The sequence below is a fragment of the Canis lupus genome, chromosome X, assembly GCF_003254725.2.
Source record: "Canis lupus dingo isolate Sandy chromosome X, ASM325472v2, whole genome shotgun sequence".
Lineage (NCBI taxonomy): Eukaryota > Metazoa > Chordata > Mammalia > Carnivora > Canidae > Canis > Canis lupus.
Window position 1 is genome coordinate 39,981,500 of NC_064281.1, and position 17,640 is coordinate 39,999,139.

The window sequence follows — 17,640 nt, forward strand, 5'->3', positions numbered from 1 at the left end:
AGTAGACAAGGTCTGACACAAGAAAAATGTTGAAGAAAGCCCAGATCCGGCCACTGGGGAATCATTTTGACCCAGAATATCCCTCAAATTATGCCAATACAGTAACGTTGAGCTACTAACCTCTGGAACCTCAGTTTCCTCTTCCTCCTCTCTACTGTGAGATTTCAGCACTCAACAAATATTTTTTGAGCACATACTATGTGCCAGGTACTATGCTAGGTAGGTAGCATTCAATTAGTATGAACAAAACCAGAAATGTTTCTGTCTTTACTTAAATTTCCACAAGTGAGCTTTGCAAATCCCCAAACAGCAGACCCAGGTCTTGGTTCCAGTGGTTTGAGAATCACAAAACAAGGCACATGGCTCTAAAGAATAGTCCCCATTTTACCGTTTCTACTTCTTTCTCCCTCATTATCTCTATCCTACTGCATTGTCCTCCATCATTCCACTGAAACTACCTCAGGAAAAGTCACCAGGTACCCTTTTATTGCCAAAATAAATGCACCATTTTTATCCTCACTTGTATTAAATTTGGGTGCAATTGATGTAGCTGCCTACTGCCTATGTTCTAAAACTGTCCTTTCCTAGAAGATATGTACTCTTCTGGTTCTCCTCCTAGATATCTGAATGAGAAGTCATTTAATTATGCTTTGTAAAATTTGTACTTTCTATGCTTTTTTTTATAAATAGGAAGTTTTGTATTGAAAATTTAAATTTTAAAATAAAATAATTTAAGTTAAATAAGGTTAATCAGAAAGTTAAGAAGTCTAGGATTCAAGAGAAAATGAGTTTTAATCTAACTCTAATTCTATTTAGTTAACAGGATAAATTCTGTACATTTCATTGACTTAAGAAGAGGGGATATTGCTAGATTCAATTTAATAAACATTGGCTGTACATTCTCTGCATCAGAACGTGTGTGTGTATATATATACATATATATATATTACTAGGCATTAGAGGGGATATTGCTAGATTCAATTTAATAAACATTGGCTGTACATTCTCTGCACATATGTGTGTATATATATATACATATATATATACATATTACTAGGCATTAGAGGTATAAAGATGATGAAGACTCCGCCAAGAACTTTTACTAAGAGTGTTGGTGGAGGGACTGAAAAGCTTCTGTAGATGAGATAATTGTCTTGAGGTATGAGTAAGTGTTTAGCAGGTGAACAAGGTGGCATGCCAGACAGGCCAGGGCAGGTATATCAGAAAACGGCAAAGTTGGTGCTGGCAGTCCTGAAGAGGTCTTCATGACTGAAATGTGAAGTTTAGGAGTGGGGATAGAGGAGCCAAGATGAGGCCAGAAGGAAAAACGGAGTCAAATGAAGGAAAGAAAATGAAATTTGAACTTTTCATGAAGGCAATGGAAAGGCAGTAGAGCTGGGGTTCCCTAATCTAGGCTATTATATGGTTGACCATCTTTTTATATATGTTAGCCACTTCAATTTCTACTAGGTTGCCTATCTTTTTCTTATGAATGGGTAAGACATTATATAATCTGGAACCTAAGAATTTGTCCATTTTCCAACGTTGCAAATATTTTCTCTCAGTTTCTCACTAATTTCGTATGCTTGCCTATGTGTCTTTGCCATACAGAAGGCCTGTAGTTTCATGTAGATACATGGTCTTTTGCTTTAGTGAATTCAGAGAATTAATCTTGTGTCTTAAAAAAATATCCCTCTCTATTTTAAATGTGAAAAATATTCTCTTGTCTAATTTTGTAGTTTTGTTTTGGTGGTTAGCTCTTTATTCTAGCTGGGGAGTTATTTTTGTGCATAGTATAAGGTAGAGATCTAACTTTTTTTCTAAATGAACCATCTTTCACAACACCATTTATTGTATGGTCTATTATTTTCCACAGTATGAAATGCCATCTTAATCACATTCTAAATATTCCAGCTTCCCCTATGCACATCAATTTATATCTGTAAATATGTATAAAATTTAAAAACACTAAAACTTCAATTAGAAAATGGCCAAAAGACATAAACAGACAATTCATAGAGAATATATTTGGCTAATCTCCAACCTCAATAGAAACATAAAGTGCTGATTAAAAGTACTGATTAAAATAATAAAATAAAATAGTTTATTTTTAAATCAGCAAAATGTCACACTAGTGATTAAAAATAAGCCAGTTAATAAAGGTACATTTTAATGAGCATTCTCATTCTCTGCTGATGAGAATGTAAATTGGTGCAATCTTTCTGTCCTTAAAGCATTAATTCTCATTAACACAACAAATTATCTTTTAGCAGTGCATTCTAAAGAAACAATCAGAGATTCAGTCAAGGATTTATATAAAGGATGTAAATCACAGTTATATTTAAAACCATGACAAATTTAAAGCAACCTAAATGTTGAACAATACAGATTAGTTAAATTAATTATGGTACAAACATATGACAGAACATTATACTTTTATAGTTCTATTTTTAAAAACAGTTTTTCAGTAAAGCAAATGTTTTTGCATGACTCAGTATCCATTAATTAATAATAAGTCTTGCCAGGGCAGCCCGGGTGGCTCAGCTTTTTAGCGCAGCCTTCAGCCAAGGGCCTGATCCTGGAGCCCCGGGATTGAGTCCCACGTCGGGCTCCCTGCATTGATCCTGCTTCTCCTTCTATCTGTGTCTCTGCCTCTGTCTCTATGAATAAATAAATAAAATCTTTAAAAAAATAAGTCTTGCCAAATTAATTTCATTTCTTTTTTGAAGGAAGGGACAACTAGACTACTATGTAAGTGGAATTCAACACATTTAAAGGGTGTTTAGAATCCCAAATATTCATGTGTAGAATTCCTGGTATACCTGATACGTTTATGGTTGCCAGGTACTAGATATACACATGTAAATAAAATGTAATACCTGCCCTGAAGTTCATAATACAAAGATAAAAGATAACAAACAAATGGAAAATTACAATACAATGTTGTAAATGCAAGAGTATTCAGACTCATTCCATAAGAGACCAAAGAAGTGGGTATGAACTCTACCCAGAGGCATCAGGGCAAAATGACATAGAACTAGTATATCTGGATTTCTGCAAGATGTTTCAGAAGTACTCTCCCATTCTCTGTATGGATCTTAGTGGAAAATGCTGGAAGGATGGCAAATAAGTTTGATAGGTCCATTGCAAAACCATATCTGATAATCACTCTCTATTAGCAAATTTCAGAATACTGTACTTGATCTTTCTGATTCTTTCAAGAATGTTTTAAATGATTTGGATGTAGACACAAAACATATACTTTAAGCATTTAGAAATGACTCAAAGATGGGAGGAATAGTTAACATAAAAAATGAGGGCATCAAGAGTCCAGGACTATCTGGCAAGGCTTAATGATGGACCTCACTGACAGGATGAGAGTTAACCACCGTTAATTCAAAGAATGGGTCTTCTAGAGTCTAGAAGACCAAGGGAGTCTCAAGATCCTACTGGAAATCCTAGCTAATGCAGTAAGTAAGACAAAAGGAAATAAAAGATTTACAGATTGGGAAGAAATAAATAAAACTGTCTTTGTTCACAGGTAACATGATCACCGATGTAGAAAATCTGAAAGAATCAACAAAAAAACTTCTAGAACTAATAACCAGTTACAGTACAGCGGTAAGATACAAAGTTAATACACAAAAGTCAATAGCTTTCCTGTATACCAGCAATTAACAAGTGGAATTTGAAATTAAAAACACAATACCATTTCCATTAGTACTCCAAAAAATGAAGTACTTAGTTATAAATCTAACAAAATATGTACAAGATATATATAAGGAAAATTATAAAACTCTGATAAATGAAATTAAAGAAGTAAAAAGAGTAATATTCTAAATAAATGGACAAATATTCTATATTCGTGGGTAGGAAGATTCAATATTGTCAGGATGTCAGTTCTTCCCAACTTGATCTATTGATTCGATGCAATCACAATCAAAATCCCAGAAAGTTATTTTGTGGATATTGACAAATTAATTCTAAAGGTTTTTTTCTTTAAGATTTTCATTTATTTATTTGAAAGAGAGAACAGGAGTGGTAGGGGAAGGGAAAAGGGAGAAGGAGAGGTAGACTCCTAATTCTAAATTAGAGATAAGCACTCCACTAATTCTAAAGTTTATATTAAGAGGCAAAATACCCAGGAAAGCTAACACAATATTGGAGAAGAAAACAAAGTTGGAAGAGTGACAGTTTTCAAATTCAAGACTTTCTATAAAGTTACAATATCAAAAATAGTGTATCATTAGTAAAAAGAATAGATAAAAAGATCAAAGGGACAAATTGGCCCAGAAATAGACCTACATACATATAATCAATTGATCTTTGACGAAGGAGCAAAGGTGATTCAATAGAGCAAAGACACTCTTCTCAACAGATGGTGCTGAAACAACTGCATATTCAAGTGAAAAAAAATGCATCTAGGCATAGATGGGATACCTTATACTCTTCACAAAAATTAACACGTAACACATCATAGACCTAAGTGTAAAATGCAATACAATAGAATGGCATGATAAGCTACTCGAAAATAATATAAGAAAAAGTCTAGATGACCTTGGGTTTGGCAATAACTCTTTAAATGCAACACCAAAGGCATGATCCATAAAAGAAATAATTGATAAGCTGGACTTCATTAAAAATAACATTTCTGCTCTGTGAAAAACACTGTCAGGAGAATGAAAAGACAAGCCACAGACTAGGAAAGGATATTTGTAAAAGACATATCAGATAAAGGACTGTTATCCAAAATATGCAAAGAACTCTTAAAATTCAACAGTAAGAACACAAACAACCCAATTAAAAACGGGGCTAAAGATCTTAACAGACAGCTGAACAAAGAAGATATACAGATGGCAAATAAACATATGAAAAGATGTTTCACATCATATGTCATCAGGGAAATAAAAATTAAAACAACAATAAGATACCACTACACAGCTATTAAAATGGACAAACTCTAGAACACTGACAATACACAATGCTGGTGGATGTGGAGCAGTAGAATTCTCATTCATTGCTGGTGAGAATGTAAATGGTATGACCACTTTGGAAGACAGCTTGGTGGTTTCTTACAAAGCTAAACATACTTTTACCATATGATCTAGCAATCATGCTCCTTGTTATTTACCCAAAGGAGTTGAAAACACACAAAAACCTACGCACGGGTATGGATAGCAGCTTTACTCATAAGTGCCAAAACTTGGAAGCAACCAAGATGTCCTTCAGTAGGTAAATAGATAAATAAACTGTGGTCCATCCAGGCAATGGAATATTATTCGACTCTAAAAATAAGTGAGCTACCAAGCCATGAAAAGACATGAGGAAGCTTAAATGCATATACTAAGTGAAAGAAGCCAATCTGAAGAGGCTACATATTGTATGATTCCAACTATATGACATTCTGGAAAAAGCAAAACTATCAAGACGGTAAAAACATCAGTGATTTCTAGGGGTTGGGGGAGGAAAAGGTGAATAGGCAGAGCATAGAGGATTTTCAGAGCAATGAAACCACCCTATAACATTATACTATACTATAATGGTGGATCGTGTTATTATACATTTGTTCAAGCCTATAGAATACACACCAAGAGCAAACCCTAATGTAAACCAGGGGCTCTGGATGATGACAATGTATCGTTGTGGGTTCATCAGTTATAACAAATGCAGCATTTGTTATACAAAGGAGCAAAGGTGCTCCTTTGATGGGGGGATATTGATAACGTGGGAGGCTCTGCACGTATGAGGGCATAGGTTATACAGGAAATCTCTACCTTCTGCTCAACTTTGCTGTGATTCTAAAATTGCTCTAAAAAATAAAAAAAAAGATGAAGGCATTTTGAGAGCAAGTTCAATGTAATTTTAGAGGACACCAGTGCATTCCTGTCCAAGACATGAGGTGTACCAGCATTATGGTCATCTGTAATGGATGAACCACACTGAAACAAGACAGGTATTTCCCATTCAGGATGGCCTATTCCTTGCCAGATCACATTGGAAGAAAAGGAGAGAACTGGGACTACTCCATGTGAGAAAGAGAACATGAGAATCATTCCCAAATGTCTGATGGATCACATTTATTCTATATGGCAACATAGGGGAGACAGGGAATGTTAGAAGGGGGCATATTTCCCAACATTTGAGAAAGCACTTATAAGCAGGATGTGCATCTAAATAACAGTGTTGAAAACTTATTCTGTATCATGGAATTTCTCTTTTAATCCTTACTCCATTGTATGAGGTCAGTATTACCATTATCCTCGTATCACACATATAAAATAGATTTGCTGAATTGAATTAAAATAAAATTTATTTAAGCTGCCAAATAAATAAAACAGATTCCCTTCAAGGCAGTAAGTATCCAGTTTGATGCACAGGGCATGTAGCACTGGGTCCCTTCCAGTCTAAAATGCTATAATTCTATTTTTAGATGAATTCAAGATCACAGTATCTCTGTTCAGGAAAAGCACGTGAAAATTTGCTATATAGTCATTCAAAAAGAAGCAAGAATGAAGAGTCTCTGTGTAGCAGAGATTAGTCATGTTTTTCTTCCAGAGGCAGCCGCAAATCTATCAACTTGCTGAGCCATCTTGCCCACTGTAGTGGGTGAATTAAATGCCCAGATCCATTGCCTGGTGGAACCCAGATGCCCATGTTTCTCCCACACCAAAGTCTCTGGTGTGGTGACAGTTCAAATGCCATGGCTTCCACCTCTGTTTTCCTGACTGGTCCTCCTACTCCTCAGCTGAGATGGGAGTCTTATCCACCACACATTTGACATTTATGAGCATGTAATATGTGCTAGGTCCCATGTAACTTGTCCAAAAAACCATACTAATAATAAATACTAATGTTATTCCATTTTTTAATTAAGTAAGTTCTATACCCAGCATGGAGCCTGAACTCCTGTCCCCAAGATCAAGAGTCACATGCTCTACCAAATGAGCAAGCCAGGTGCTCCATTGTTCTTGCCATTTTATAGACATAGAAACCAAGGCGTAGCAAGCCTCTGAAGTACCAGAACTACTACAGGCTGGACCTAGGATTCAAACTTGGATCTATTGATTTCCAAATCCATGTTCTTACCCATTATCTCCTGGAACTAGTTCTCTTGGCTAAGACCCTCATATCTTGCCTAAGTGCTACCATGCTTAGGATCATGGATGGATTGATTATCTATAACCATGGAGTTTATCTACTCACAAGAATTGTACATAAAATATCTCAGGGCTGTGCCCCACCAGACAGATTAGATGCCACAGAGAATGACTTCTGAACCAGCAGCAGATCTCCTGGATGTCCTTTGGAGCCAGCCACCAAGACCAAATTGGTTTCTCTTAAGCCTGCTTCCATAGTCCCATATTGCTACATTCCCACCACAAACTAATAAAGATGATAAGGATGGAGGAAAGGGAGAGGATGTGTGAATCAAAAGTGAAATAGTCTGAAATTTTTCACATCCTTTAAGCTCTTGAAATATAACTGAAAGTGTTATCAGAAGTAACTGGGGGAAATTCAGAGTGAAAGTTTATGTGAAGCTTGAAGGAATGGAGAAAGATGGAACAAAAGTATCAGCAGAAATAGTAAAGAAGTAATGATATATTTGATATATAATGACATATGCAAGATACTATTGGAAAAAAGAAGCATATGGAAGAAGGCAATAGCAGGTTACTAAAAGCAAGTGGGCAAGTTTTCACCTTGTGAGGAAAGTCTATGGAGATCCCAAGTAAGCTGTAGACATATTCCCATTTTGAGTACAGCAAATATCTCAGTCCCACAAACCCTGAGCCTAAACTGGGGATCGGCAATGCTTGGTGATTAAAGTTCCCTGGGAAAAGGCTTGGAATAGGCATAGAGGTTTAGTGGGCTTATCCCAGCATCAGACATGGTTACACATCAAGGAGCTGAGTGAGATAGGTGAGCCCTGGGGAAACTTTCCCACATGTGAAGAAGACCTGCAGTTCCCCTGCCTGTTTCTGGAATACTGGAACTCTGGGAATTTGTTGGTCTTGCACTATGAAGACATTCTCAAACCTACACGGCAGCTTCAGGAGCTGAGAACAGCTACCTATAGCAGGATGCTGGAGTCGAGATAAAGGCAATGACCAAGGGAAGATCTCAGGAAATGGTCTGACTGGCCATGCTATATGTGTGCAGCAAGAGAGATGTCAATGGGTGATTCCATCCAGAAGGCCTGTAAAATCTCTAGAGAAGGTCTGTGAAGATATTGAACCAGTTAGTGGAAAGACACAAATGAATACAATTATCATTCAATAGTTATAATGAGTATTGTAAATTCATTATGAGAGTACAAGCCTGTTGACCAACTACATCCTTGTTGTAACTGTTATAATTACTGGCTCAGGGTGGCTTATTTTTTTTTTTAGGGTGGCTTATTTTTTTAAAATTTTTAAACATTTTGCTCTTGTAGTCAATGGAACATTCCCCTTTAATACAAGGTTGAATCATACTCTGAAAAAAAAAAAAAAACCCGGAGAAATTTCTGCAGGTAAACCAGTGAAGAGAACACTCATTATATATTACTGTCAACATAATTATTCCATGAAGAGGGAAGGGGAGAAAAAACGATGTAGAATGAAAAACAAGGGGCTCAAGCCCCTAGGCACTGCAGAACATTCAGATGTTTGGGATTAAAATAAAATTTAAAAGGAAACTTACCAGGAAGTAGAGGAACAAATAGAATCTGAGGCACCTTACGTGCTCAGGAAGCATGGAAAGGACTCTCCAGGGTGGCAGACAAGCCAAAGGTGGCTTGAGTGGCCCCATCTACCACTTGCAGGGGTGCCAGGATGGATGTTGACCCCAGACCTGGAAATTAACCCACTACTCTACAAAGGTGGCAGGGACAAAATTCTCACACTACCAAAAAAAAAAAAATCTCATGGCAACCTTGAAAATCTTAGAACCAAAGGACTCCCCTCCCCACCCCGCAACTGGCCTGACATTCATGGCCAAAGCTATGCCTAAAACCCTTTGCCCCGTCCTCTCCTTGAGAGGACGAGAACAAGGAATGGAAAAAAAAAAAGTAAAGGAATCTAATTGCAGCAGAAGATCGAGGAAGAACATCTCATTGGACAGAGTCTGAAGGAAGGAAGAGATAAGAAACAAATGAGAGGGATCTCTGGGTGGCGCAGCGGTTTGGCGCCTGCCTTAGGCCCAGGGCGCGATCCTGGAGACCCGGGATCGAGTCCCACGTCGGGCTCCCGGTGCATGGAGCCTGCTTCTCCCTCTGCCTGTGTCTCTGTGCCTCTCTCTCTCTCTGTGTGACTATCATAAATAAATAAAAATTAAAAAAATAAAGAAACAAACGAGAAAGAAAGAAATTAATACAAACTTCATGATTATGATATGGAGCCAACACATTCAAATTCTGTCCACAAAGTAACTCAGGCTGCTTTGCTGAACCAGTCTGTTCACCAGGGGCGCTGCTGAGGCTGCCTGGAAGGGCCACCAATGGGCTCCCAAAGTCCTCCCTCTAACGGCTTAGGCCATCACCACCACAGGAAAGTATCTTTGCAGCCATGGCAAGGGGCTCCTGGAAGCCATACTGCTGTTGGGCAGACAGGGTGATGGAGGCTGCTGCTGCCATGGGGGAAGAAAGAGGGCATGGTGCCAGCATCACACCCATAGATGGCATCATATCTTTTCCTTGAAGCAAGCAAGAGACCCCAGAACCCACAGGCATACTTCCCAGTTACTGATCCACTGGAAGAGGGCAATGGTACCCAGGTGGGTGGGGCCCTGGTCCATCTGTGGTGGTAGTGGCTGCATTCAAGGAAGTGGGGGTCCATTAAGGTTATGCTGCATGGGATGTCCAGCATGCCTACCTGTCAGGCTGGGTAATGGGTGTGGGAGGCTGTGGGGGCCACCTCCAGGCCCACCAAGACCACCTCTGTGCATGCCATGGTAGGGCCAACTCTCTGAAGTGCCAAAATTCATCATCTAGAGTGGGCAGCTCTGGGTAGTGGCCATGAGAGATGGTGGAGGTGGATTGTTGGTGGGAGCAGCAGGCCAAGGTGCACTGTCCAGGGGCGTGGTGGTGGGCCCAGAGGTAGAGTCCATAGGTGCTTCACCAAGTTCAGCCCTAAGGGACAAAGATTCTTTATCCATCCATGCTTTATCTTGAGCTGACTGGGTGTCATCAGGCCTTTGGAATTTGCAATCAAAAGCTTTGTGACCACACTTGGTGTGCACTGTGGTATTGGCAATGTTGTGAGTCTCTGAGCTCTGCCAGGGTCTTAAGATCCTGTTATCATATTCCTGAAGAGTCCTATTCAGGCAAGCCAACTACCGAAGCTGCATCTTCCATAGATCATCCTGATCTGCAGGGGTCTCAATAGCCTGTTTCTGGATGCTTCTTATCTGTTCCAGGGCTTTCTTCACATTTTCCATGGTGTTGGCAGAAGCTAGGGCATGACGTGGCTCACCTTCTCTGGGCAACATCTGGCCATCTTTGCTCCCTGCTTTTCCTTGACAGACCCATTTCCCCCGATCACAATCTTGACATTACATTCCTTCTTTATGTTCCTCAAGATGTTCCCACTGGGCCCAATCAGCAGCCCCAAGAAGTTGATTTCTGGATACTCATCTTGTGGACTCACTACTTTATGGCTCACACATGTTGCTGGAAGTTTGTCATCTGCAGGAGGCTCAAAATCAGGGTTGAGGGCAACCATCTCCGGTGAGATTGTGCTGCTCTTCTTCAAGCGTTTTGCTGGTGCAGAACTCCCAGGTGTTAAGCCTCTTTGCCTCCCTATTGTAGATGGGCTCAGGGTCAGGAGGGGATGCCCAGGTCTCCCGTGCACAGTTTATGAGTCAAGTCTTCCATCTGCAGTTGGACTATATAAGCTCTTTCTTGTTCCCGAGTAAGTCCAGGGGGGATAATTGTAGGCATTCCTGACTCACCATCTTCCATTCCGTTGTACCTTGGTTCCAGTGGCTCCTCTTCCACTTTGTACTTGGGAAGTCTGGCGGCATCGTGGCATTTTCTCTGGTCACCATGGAGCCTCCTAGGCCGGCCAGTGGCAGCTTCTTCTTCCTGAACCTTCAAGGGGAGGGGACCTGACAACATTGCCATGGAGCATATGGAGCCCATTCTCTCACACCTCTGACAGTGGCTACACCAGATGTACCCGGTCCATTTTTTGGAAAATGTTTGCTATAAAACAATAAGCCTCTTGTTGCCTGGGTGGCTCAGTCAGTTACATGTCTGCTTTTGGCTCAGGTCATGATCTCAGGGTTCTGAGGTGGAACCCTGCATCTGGCTCACTGCTCAATAAGGAATCTGCTTGTCCTTCTTCCTGTCCCTCTCCCTCTCCCTCTGCCCTTCTCTCTTGCTTGTGTGCTCTTTCTCTCTCTTTTTGTAAAAAAATATTTTATTTATTTATTTATTCATGAGAGAGAGAGAGAGAGAGAGAGAGGCAGAGACACAGGCAGAGGGAGAAGCAGGCCCCATGCAGGGAGCCCAACACAGGACTCGATCCCGGGTCTCCAGGATCATGCCCTGGACTGAAGGCAACGCTAAACCGCTGAGCCACCCAGGCTGCCCCTCCCCTCTCTCTCTAATAAATAACTTTTTTTAAAAAGCAGTAAGCCTCATCATCTATTGTGAGATAATCATAAACTATCTGTTACTAATAAGACTTAAATCCTAAAATATATTGTTTACTGATTATATTCAAATATTCAAAGTTATCCCGATAATAATGATATCAGTACTGCAGCAGACACTTTGAGTGCCCCACCCAAAGCCCTTTGGCCTACACACTATAGGTTGTCTACTGTGAGTAACTGTGACTTTCTGCCTGGGAATGTTTTGCTGGCTACCACAGCATTCAGGACCCTGTGCATGGCAAAATGAAAGTACTGCAAAATTACTGTCCCTCAGGCAGCCCTCAACCAGTGAAGGATGGGAGTTAGTAGTTAAATAGCCCAGCTCTCTATCCCCTTGGTTAGATAACTCTGAGATGTATCTTCTACACTAGCTCCTAGAGTTCCACAGTAGGATTCTTTTCCAGTTTCCCACAGTCATAACTTGCAAAAAGACATGCCTTTTGTTGGCTTCTTTCCTTTCCCTGTCTTCTGTCCCCAGTCCCCAACCAGCCCTTTCTGGGATCCCCTCCCAAATTGACAACACTCTAATCTTTGTTTTACAGTCTAGTTCTGGGGTAGGCCAAACTAAGACTCCTACTAACTTTTTTTTTCTGACATATTTTGCTGGATGGAAGAGCCAGTAGGCTATACAGTAGACATCCATTGCCTTCAGTGCATCCGTGTGAATATGGTATATGTCATTTCTGTTACAGTAGAATAAAGGATTATCATAAGCATGTAAACTGATTGACCGTGACACAAGAGAAGATTGCAGCTCCATAGAGGATGGGTCCCCTGGAGAACAGTGCCACACCTATGATCTCTCTACTCCCAGTCCAGTTCCTGGTGTAAAGAGCATTAGTTGGTAGAAAAATACCTGAAAACACCCTTTATTTCTGATAAGCACCAGGTGTGAGCACAAGGAGACAAAAATTAGAAGTATTTCCTTTTTTGGTAACTTTAGGGGAACTTTTCCTTTTCTTTCTTCCTTCCTTCCTCCTTTTTCCTTTCTTTTTTTTTAAAGATAGGTGAGGCATCTCAACTTCAACTTGTAGAATGGTGTAATAAGAATCTCCAAAAAATCCACTCCTCATAAAAGCAAGAAGAATGCTGGATAAAATGGTCATAATCAATATTTTCAGGACTCTGGAACTTAATTAAAGGCTTACAACAATATTAAGAATGTTTATTTGAGAAAAGTGGCTGAATCTTGGTAAGAACAGCAAATACTGTGGCATTTTACCTTGCCCTAATCCTACCCCTCCTTCCCATTTCTACAGTAGCCTTGAAAGCCCACAAAATCACAATGGGATCTGGGAAACCTGGTAGTTTAGCATTCACTGGAGGGAGAATAGAACAGCCTTGAAAGTCCCTAAAAATCCCAATCCCAGAGAATTGTCACTATTTGACTTGTCTGTCAGTTAACTAAAAAGCTCCATTCTTAGAGCTCATCTTTATTTGACCCGACTCAGAACTTTCTCTGTGCAAACAATTCTACCTGCAGGGCATTTGTACAAGCAATCACTGGCAATTATTTAAAATCACAGCTACCTGAGATGGTATTACAAGTTGGCATTAACAAGAGGCTGACCAAAAAATTTAAAGTAAAAACTGGGGAATAAGATCTGTAGGGTGCTTTGAAAAGCTCTGACATATTGTCAGGAATCAAGAAGGCCACATGAGAGATGCCTGGGTGGCTTAGTTGGTTAAGTGCCTGCCTTCGGATCAGCTCATGATCCCAAGGTCCTGGGATTGAGCCCTGCTTTGGTATCCCTGCTCTGTGAGGAGTCTGCTTCTCCCTCTGCCCCTCCCCCTGCTCAAGCTCTCTCTCACTCTCTCTCAAGAAAATTAATAAAATCTTTTTTTTAAAAAAAGGCCACATGAATGTGTTGGGCTGTGCCCATGCCCTGAAAAGACCTCAGAAGTCCCTAAACTCCTACCTCTGGCCAATATTGAGGCTCTTCACAAGCTAGCACAAAGGTACAAAACTGCCTGCTGGAGCATTTGAAGCATGCCCCAAAACGTACTGAGTGAGCCTCTCAGCAAATGCTGGGAGACTTATTGACACAAAGCATTTAAGAAAATCCCTGCTCCATGGATAACTGACTGTTATGCTAACCATACAGAGACTTCAGTGGCTACACACAACACAATTAATATAGATTTTATAGAATGAGTCCAGGAAAGTCATTAAGCATACTACAGATCAATATCTCTTATGAATGCAGATGCAAAATCCTTTTTAAAAATCAGCAAACTGAATTCAGCAACATATAAAAAAGATTATATACCATGGCTAAGTGGCATTTATCACAAGAAAGCAAAGTTAGTTTAACATACAAAAAGCAAGCAATGCAGTACATCATATTAATAGAATAGAGAACAGAAATCACATGATCATATCAATCGATGCAGAAAAGCATTTAACAAAATCTAGCACCCCTTCATGATAAAAACTCAAGAAACCAGGAATAGAGGAGATCTTACTCAATCTAAGAAAGGACATTTACAAAAACCCTACAGCTAACATCATACTTAATGGTGAAAGTCTGCTTTCTCCTAAAATCAGGGACAAAATAAGAATGTCCTTCTACAAGAATTCTCACACCTTCTACTCAATATTGCAATGGAGATTATAGCTAGGGCAATCAGGCAAGAAGAAGAAATGAATGACACACAGATTATAAAGGACGAGGTAAAGCTAGTCACAGATGACATGGTCCTATGTGTGGAAAATCAAAAGGAATTGACACCAAAATGATTAGAACTAATAAGCAAATTCAGCAAAGTTGCAAGATACTAGCTTAGTATACAGAATCATTTGTATTTCTATACACCAACAATGAACAACCTGAAAATGAAATTAAAAGAACAGTTGTAGGGACGCCTGGGTGGCTCAGCAGTTGAGCATCTGCCTTCAGCTAAGAGTGTGATCCCGGGGTTGGGGATCGAGTCCCGCATCGGGCTCCCTGTGAGGAGCCTGCTTCTCCCTCTGCCTATGTCTGCCTCTCTCTCTCTCTGCCTCTCATGAATAAATAAATAAAATCTTAAAACAAAAAGAACAGTTCTATTAGCATCAAAAAAGAAATAGGAATAAAAAGGATACATTTAACAAAAGAGATTACAAACAAAAATAAACAAATGACTCAGTTATTAGTTGGGCAATGGTTTGAGCAAGCACTTAGCCAAAGAAGATCTACAAATGGCCAATGAACACATGAAAATATGCTCAATTCCATTAGTCATTGGAAAAATAAAAGTCAAAACCACAATGAGATGCCACTCACCAGTTTGGCTATAATCAAAAGACAGACAATAGCAAGAGCTGACAAAAATGGGGAGAAACTGGAACCCTCATCCACCACCAATGGGAATGTAAAATGGTGCAGCCACAGGAAAAACAGTCTGTCAGTTATTCACAAAGTCAGACACAGAGTTGCCATATGACCTAGTAATTCCCCTTCTAGTTAGATACCCAAGAGAATTATGCCCACACAAAAAACTCGTACATGAATGTTTATGGCAGTATCTTTCATGATAACCAAAAAGAAACAACTCAAATGATGAATGGATAAACAAAATGTGGTATATTCATATGATAGATTATTATTCAGCCATAGAAAGTAATAAAGCTATACATGCTATAATGCTATAGCATGCTATAATGTGAACAAACCTTGAAAACATTATGCTAAGTTAAAGGAGCCAGGCATAAAAGGCCACATATTATATGATTCCATTTATATCAAATGTCCAGAACAGTCAAATTCATAGAAACAGATAAAGAGATTAGTGATTTTCCAGGGGCTGGGGAAGGAGGAAATGGCAAATGGCTACTGATACAGGGTTTTGTTGGGGAGTGTTGACAATGTTCTGCAATTACATAGTAGCAATGGTTGTACAACTTTGTGAATATACTGAAAACTATTGAATTGTATGCTCTAAAAGGATTCATTTTATGATATCCAACATATCTCAATAAAGTTGTTATTAAAATATAATAAGCAAGAAAATATAAGAAAAAAATAGATGGGGCAGGAATACTTACCAGCTACAACCTCAATATAGGGAAGTCACCTGGCCTCCTGGGTAACATCAAGGCAAAGCCCTCAAACTACTTTCAGCATCTTTTGAATCCATCAATGTAATTTCAGGGTACAATAGGGGATTGCAAGCGACTGGGATAGTCCCTTCAGGAAACTTCCTGAAAATGTAGTTTGGGTACAATTTCTGGGAGCAAATGAAGAGAAAGAACAATCCTACTTGAGCACCTGTCCCTTGGCATGCCAACCAACAGTGATGGGTACAAATATTTGTAAACTGCTTTAAAAAAAACGGAGGGACACCTGGGTGGCTCAGTGGTTGCCTTTGGCTCAGGTCATGATCTGGGGTCCTGGGATTGAGTCGCACATTGGGCTCCCCACGGGGAGCCTGCTTCTCCCTTTGCCTATGTCTCTGTCTCTCTCTGTATGTCTCTCATGAATAAATGATTTTTTTAATCTTAAAAAAAAAAAGATGTAGAGAGGAAGTAAGCAGCAAAGCTGACACACCTGCTAAAGGGGAGGAAGTTGAAAGAAAAGATTGCTTCAGGGCCAACTTCATGCGTTGTATAGGGTCCCACATTCAGAAGGGTCTTGTGCTTGGTTTAATGCTGTGCTGTTGCTGTCTTGAAATTCTTTTTTAAAAAATAATTTTTAGGGGATCCCTGGGTGGCGCAGCGGTTTGGCGCCTGCCTTTGGCCCAGGGCGCGATCCTGGAGACCCGGGATCAAATCCCACATCGGGCTCCCGGTGCATGGAGCCTGCTTCTCCCTCTGCCTGTGTCTCTGCCTCTCTCTCTCTCACTGTGTGCCTATCATAAATTAAAAAAAAAAAAAATTTTTAATAGATTTTATTTGTTTCAGAGAGAGAGCACAAGCCAAGAGGGAGGCAGGGGCAGATGAAGAAGGAGAAGCAGGTTGGATCCTAGGACCCCAGGACCCCAGGATAATGACCTAAGCCAAGGGCAGACGCTTAACCCACTGAGCTACCCAGGCACCCTGCTGCCTTGAAATTTTTAATGTTATCTCCAAACTTGTGTTTTGTAAGGGAAATCTGATGGAACAATGGAGCATGAGTGTGAGAAGAAGAGATGTGGGCAACATGCACGTCACTGTTCATTGTCACCCCATTCACATGTAGCATTCATGAAATCTCCTAAGTACCAAATTCTAGTGGATCTAAGATGCATCAAGAGTTCAGTGACACTAAAAATGAGTGCAAGTTATGTCTATGTGTTATGTCTGTGACTGAATATGCAGGGCCACTGACAGCCCCCAGAAGGCACATTTACCACGTAAACTAGAACTTGCTAAGATGTCAGTGGCGTTCTAAGAAACACAAACAACCCAGGGACCTTATTATATCCTTTCTTACTCCTGTTACTGCATTGCATTAGCTAACCATTTATTCCAAAAATGATGACAAGGAAAGGGAAAGGTATAGCAACCTTTAGCTCCTTTCCTTTCAGTTTTTCTTTACTCATCAGTAAGCCAAAAGTGGAGTATTGGTAGAATGTGAGCATATCTAGAAGTCAAATAAAAATACTTGGCTTCAGGGCCCCCAGTGGCTCAGTCGGTTAAGTGTCTGCCTTCAGCTAGGGTCATGATCCCAGGGTCCTGGGATCAAACCCTGCATTGGGCTCCCTGCTTAGTGGGGAGCCTGCTTCTCCCTCCCACTCCCACTTTTGCTCTCTGTCACTACCTTGGTCTCTCTCAAATAAATGCATACAATGTTTTTCTTAAAAAGCAAAAGAAAAATATACATAGCTTCATCTTTTTAGGGTTTCCACTGTTCGGGTAAGAAGGAAATACAAATGCATGTATGAGCTACAAAATACTGATTGTATAATTTTGGCGATTCTGCATACAGGTAAAAAGTAGCATTGAGTAATACAAAAATGAATGGTAAAATTCATGCTAATAATTCAAATTCTTAATTTTTCTTTATTTAGAACCACAGATTGCAAATAAAAAAAAAACATCAT

General features: G+C 39.8%; 1 pseudogene; it reads right to left on the reverse strand.

Annotated features, from left to right (window-relative positions):
* Positions 1-9,410: 9,410 nt before the first annotated feature.
* Positions 9,411-11,025, reverse strand: LOC112673282 (splicing factor 1-like; annotated as a pseudogene).
* Between the last annotated feature and the right edge of the window lie 6,615 nt (positions 11,026-17,640).